Genomic DNA, 7,011 nt, shown 5'->3' with positions numbered 1-7,011 from the left:
TATATATATATATATATATATATATATATGAAACTATTGTAACATCTAATTTTCACCAAAAGAATATTTTCGCACGCTTCAAGTCTACGGACATGGTCGACACTTGGAAACCATCGTTTATCCCCAGTGAACCCTTGGTCTAGCTAACTACTTAGCGAAAGACCTACTAAAGTGAAATGGAGACTCCAAACACCAACTTAACTCATATAGTTTCAAAACAGCTTAACTCAATAAATGTTTGAAAGTGCTTAATAAACATAAGTAATAAAGTCTAAGTCTTGAAGGAACATCAATAGGAGATATAGGGAAAGACTCCACAATTACTACTGTTTATGAAACCTCTAAATAATACGATGATGTCGGGCCAAGAACCCCGACAAACTAACAAGAACAAATCAATAATGTGAAACCCTTTGGAAAACAAAGAGGCTCACAAGCTAGCTGGAATTCTATGGGATCAAAGAAGTGCTCATTGATGACCTTGAACACCTATATTTGTATCATAAATAAGATGCAGGTCGAATGACGTCAGTACATAGAATATACGAGCATGTAAGGGGAAAACTGAAACATATGCAACTAAACTGATACTATGTGAAGATATATTCACTTCATCTCAACTCAAACGTGAATGAAACAAACAGATCCAACCTATAAAGCTTTTAAAACAGTAGATATCAATTCAATATGTATAAAAATAAAATAACATACTCTTTTACTCTTATTAAGAGATTCTCTAACCGACAACCATCACTGTGAGCTACGTGATGATACAACGTCTCGCCCACTCTGTCAAAATTGTCGTATACCTTGTCAGGGTATAGAACTTCTCAACTAAGTGGATCCACTAAACTATGCTTAAAAGCAATAAAAAAATCATCTAAAAAGTTTGACCGTTTACCCATGTTTACATACATAATTTATGCGAATTTTGAGTTGTCTGAATTCATCCCCATATCGGTGCTCAATACTTCTCCCAATAATATTCATAACTCGTGCTCAAATTTTTAAAAACAAAATCTTTTCTCAGTTTGAGGTAATAACTCAAAGATCTTCTTAAGAGAGATAATAAACAGTGAAACTCCTCTGAACTTGTAAACTCATTTAGAAAGTGGTGTTTCTCTATTTTAAATATAAAAGTATTACATAATTGGGATACTTAGTTCCTTATACTCATTTTGAAATATGAAACTCAAATCTCTTCAATCTCATACTCATTTACTCAAGCCTTACTTCAAGTTATAAGTAATTGCAAAAAGACTTCTCAAACTGCTCAAAAGGGACTTCTTCAACTTTCCTCTTAACTTTACTTTGATTTGAAATGTGAATTTACGAACACTTAGATAGTTAGTAATAACAAGAGAGCGAAGACACGATTTGAAGGAATGAATATTGAACAAAGAATGAAGGGGAAAGGGGCCTGACACCCTTGGTGCATCAGTCATGCGTCACGCCAGCCCCAAAGTGTTGGGGCTTCTTTGTGGTGCACTGCAGGCGCAATGCCCCAACCCCAAGCCTAGAAAATCTGATGAATTTTCTTCTCAATATTTTATCCTAACTCGTCTAGAATCGATTGATTTGTTTCAAACTCCCTTTGATTCATAACCAACACAAATAATAGAAATCCATTAAAATTATACCAAGAAACACTACTCATTCTCAAAACCCTTACCTCAAAAACTAAAAAACCTCCATAGTTTAATAATGAGGGATAAAACTCAAGAATTTCTCAAGAAGCTCAATCAATCCACTTTAAGAACGAATTCATGGATGAAATTACATGATTGGCGTGAGGATAAACAAGCCCAACACTATGTGAGCTTACATACCTCGAAGAAGACTTGTTCTTGGCGAAATCTTAAGTTCGTGAAAAAACTCTAGAAACCCTTCTTTTTTCTCCTCTCGAACTTGCTCTTAAATCCCTAAATGCTTTTGGAATGTCTAAATCAACTTAGCGTCTCATTAGACCCTTAATGTGGGTAAGCCTTTAGGGGTAAGGAAAAGACCAAAATACCGTTTCCTTAAACGGATGAAAAGCCTTAAAGAGGCTCCACTCAGACGGGCATAACTTCTTAAACCTAGCTCGGAATTTAGCAAACTCAGAGGCGTTGGAACTAAACTCAAAGACCTTCGATTTGACACCTCATAGGCCACCTAACTCTTTATGTTGCTGAAAATTATGATCGTTTGAAGTTGACCCAGAAACTTAAAAACTAAAGTTTAACTTGTACGAATGTCTAGTTGGCTTTTCGAATTATGAAATGTTACAAATTTATACCATAAAACATAAACTTTATGACAATGGGTAAGTTATCAATACTAGAACGAATACCATTAATGAATAATACTGGAAAATCGTTAATATCATTAAATGTTCAATTGCAAAAATTATTGTTCTAGATAAAAATTTAAAAAACTAATAATGTTAATTTTGAAGTGAAAATCCGTACAAGTCTTGTTGTTATGTCCCGCTGTAGCACATTTAGTACAAGTTAGTTTAAACCTCTTGAATTTCACCTTGTTAAACTCCTCCTTACGATCGTATTTTGGTGGTCTCCCTGATTGTCGTCTTACATGTGGTGGTATCACTATTCCTCTCAAAACATGTAATGGGATTTCCGATGTTTATTAGCATGGCAAACGTTCAATGGTATGACATAATTATCTTGAAAATTTTCATTACTATAATAGGCTGAGTAATAGTCATCACCATGTTTGTTTCTATAGCAATAGCATGACTACAAAAAACTTCATCATGTTGAAATCTACCAAAACTATACATTCGAGTACGTAAAAAGTCAGTCAACCTTTTAGCACCATCCATAATCGTATGAAGGGTAATATGTTACATTAGTACTGCGCATTACATTAATTATTTAATTTTAAATAATCAAAATCAAATTAAAACATAAAGCTACTTAGTTATTATCCCAATAAAACTCATATCTATCATTATTATAAGTCTGTCAAATCAAAATTTAACAAGTAAATATGAACAAAGATACTATTGATTTGAGTTGAAATGGCATTTTAGAAAATCCCTATATTATTCATTCATGCATATAAATCGAACTTTTTAACAAAACAATACTAAAATACCATTCCCACTTAAGGTCCCAACAATCTTATTGATATTATTTCCAAATATGAAGGGTATTATAGGAAATGAAGTCTTTGGTATGTGGAGCAACAATCTAGTTAACCACAATTTAATATATTTGAAATTTTTTCCTATAGCGTGTGGATACGTGGCGCAACAGTCAAGCCGTGTTTTTCGAAAAAGACAAATAATCAAATGCTTTAGATTTTATTTTCTTTTCTTTTTTTCTTCTTCTATTCTTTTTATGTATTTTTAGAACAACCATAGTAAAGGACGTTTGTTAAATTTGTCTTTACTTTTGTAAACTGTAAGCACAAACTTTAGGAAGAGAATAATACATGAGGTCACATATATGATGTGATAAATTGTGGTCAAAATGATGCTACAAGTTTGAATAGCTCAATTTGAATATTTGACAATATAAAGTGTGTAATTTGTGCACATGTGAAACACTTTTGGTACATGGTACATGGTACATTAACTTCTGTAACATGGAGGAGATTTGTGTATCCTTACATAAATACATGAACAATATTTATTTGTGTATAGTTTTTCATTTTAAGTTTTTTTAAATTTTAGAAGTGTTTGGAAATGCAAAAAATGGGGTTTTATGTATTTTTTAGATTGAAAAGTATAAAAAAGAAAAGGTCAAAGGCCAAATGATGGTGTTTTCAGTTATGAATTTTAGCTTTTAGCATATATAAGCTTCAAAAAAATCAATCCAAACACTTTTAAAAAAGAGTTTTAAAACGAAAAATCACTTAAAATAAGTCAATCTGCACCGATTGTCCTTTTTATAAAAAAATATTTCTTTTCATTCTTATAATCTTTTGATTTCAACTATTCAATAGAGGACAAGTTTAAATTCACAACACTAAAATATAAATTGATATATTTGATATATTTTTAATGTATAACTATAAAATTTAAAATAATATTTACTTTTTCAAACTTCATGCCCGTCATATTACCATTTTTTAAAGTTGACATTACTAGCTCTATATGCTTTTATGCATTTTTTTGTGTTTTTATTTATTTTTAGAAAAAAACAGAATAAAGGATCTAGGAAAGAGTGTTAGTGAAGGAATTTATCTTTAGTGTCTTGGCATATTGAATTAATAATAAGCACAAACATACTTTTTCCTTTAGGAAAAGAATAGAATATATATGAGGTCACATATCACTTTGTTAGGTGATGCAATAAATTGTGGTCAAAATGACGTTCCAATTAATCTACAGTTTGAACAGCTCAATTTAAATTTTGACAATGTGAAATGTGTAATTTGTTCACATGTGAATCATGTTTAGGATACATGTAGATCCTTGCCTAAATGCCAAAAATATCTATTTACGCTCTTTGTTTTAATTTATTTGTTATATTTTTTTAAAGAAAAATATGCATAAATACCTCTCCCATAGGAAAAATAGTTCATAAATATCTTCTTTTTCTATCTTTTAATCTAAAAACATTCTAACCTGTTTTTTTGTCTCAAGAATGTCCCTAACCTGTTGTTGAGCCAAACGATATAGGTTAAGGGTACTTTTAGACAAAAATGTAGAATGAATATATTTATGAGTTTTTTTTTCATATTGGGAGGTATTTATGAGTCTTTTCTTTCTTTTTTCAATATGTTAAAGGATGTTTACTTCTTTTTTGATAATTTTTTAGTTTCAATTATCAAATAACTTGTTTAAGATCACAAAATTAATTGACAGAATGTTTATGCTCGGGTGGGGCAAGTCTAATCTGTCTTTCTGGAACCGTTGTTATAATGAACGCTCAACCACTTGACTATAAGGAGAGGGGCGGACGAGAGTTCTAATAATTGATCTCTTCCTTCCGATTTTGACATTTTTTTTGTTAAGACTATCATTTTTTTTATAACTTTATGTCACGTCAAAATATAACAAACAAATTAAAATGAAAGAAGTACAATGCAATTTAGAAATCTAAATATGTCCAAAGAAATTACAAGTATATATATATCATGCACCTTAAATTATATATATATATATATATGCATATATATATATATATATATATATATATATATGCATATATATATATATATATATATATATATATATGCATATATATCATGCACCTTACAACTAAAATTATATAGAAAGCGACTTGTTCCAACTTAACGTTGACATGCCATTATTAAGAAGAAGTGAACGTAACCGCGTGAAGGCTGTGATTTACCAAAAATAAAAATTATATAGCATTGATGAATAAAATGATTTGAAAAATTATTTGGGTGAGTATATTTTTGATAAATAATAATTGATTTTAGTAATATTTTTTTATTTATTACTATCATTTATAGCATAATGCTATGATATATTTAATATGTATTAAAAGTCAATTATGTATGCAATATATATTATAAGTGTCTTAAAATATATTATGCTAGTTTGGTAAGAAATTGACACAATATATTTTAAGTGTATTAGAGGAACTGATAAATGTGTTATTCATGAAGTAAACTTGTTTTATAAATTATTCTCAATAATAAGTATTGAAATTGAATTACAAATGTCTGATAAAATAAATTATTATTATAGATGATAAATATTTTCTTAATATAACATATCTATTTATAATTTTTTCATCGAAAGAAAATATGTTCGAAACTTTTTCGTATATTTATCTAATTAAAAATGAGTTATGGAGTACAAAGAGATATGATTAGGTGAAATTAAAATTTGTATGCATCATCTAAAACTACTAATTACCTTACGAATAAAAATATTTAAATAATTATTACTTGTAAACTATATAAATGAACTTAAACTTTCCTTTTTACCAACAAAAAGCTTTTTGTAATTGATAACATTTGGAGTAAATATTTTTAAAAAACAAGGCAAGAAGCTTTTCTATAGTTTCTCAACATTCTTTACAGCCAAATTTAAATTTCTTCCTATAAATTTGTTCTGGTCATGTTTTCAATACATAATTATTCATCACAATTTAAATTCATGAAATATATTAAAAGAAACTATGTGTATAACACTATAATAAAAATAATTTTTAGCAACAATAAATATACACATTAATAAAGAGTACTAAAGTTTTTACCAATATTAGTTAAATGTAATTGGATCCAATATCCTATAAGTTTTAGGGACAGTTACATATATGATATTTACCACTAAAAATACATATTTAGCATCAGTTAAACAATTACAGTTAATTAATTACCACTAAAGACTATTTTCTGTGTATTGCATACAGATTTGCAAATACTTATAACAAATCAAACTTTTGAAATAAAGCGAATAAAAATAAAAATAAAAACAAAAAACATACTTAACGAAGTAAAAATTTGATTCTGAGATTTTGCATTTCTCTACAGAAAATCCAACCATTTAAGTATATTTCTAATATGTTTTTACATTTGAAACTCCCTAGATTTTAGGTATCCTAGAGTAATTGTGAGAGGGTAAACAATATTCAGCTCTTTTTTATTTATTTATCAAAGGTAAGATATAATAAATCCATTTAAAATGTTAATTTCGCTATAAAAATAAAAAGTCGTGATTTTATCTGACCTAAAAAAACTATATGGACAAAGTCACTATTTTCTATTGACTAAGTACTATTGACACAAAATCTCAAAAAACCCAATAATAAGACAAAATAATGCTTTGGTTTTTCCTCAATCAACTAATACTTTGTGTGCCATTTTATTTAATAATGACATTAACAGATTTTTTCATACTGAGACCAACCTTGGCTTTTAATATATGAAAAAGTAATGGCAATAATAATCATCCAATTTCAATAAGATAGACTATTTTTTTTATCACATATCCCTACTCTCTTGGTCTATCACATTTGCAAAAATCGATCCACCAAATTAAAATATATATAAATAAAATGTTGAAAAGTGAAAATCTATGAAATG

This window comes from Solanum pennellii, chromosome 7 (genome assembly GCF_001406875.1).
Source record: "Solanum pennellii chromosome 7, SPENNV200".
Taxonomy (NCBI): Eukaryota; Viridiplantae; Streptophyta; class Magnoliopsida; order Solanales; family Solanaceae; genus Solanum; species Solanum pennellii.
The sequence above is the reverse complement of the archived record's forward strand: the minus strand, read 5'-3'. Positions refer to the sequence as shown.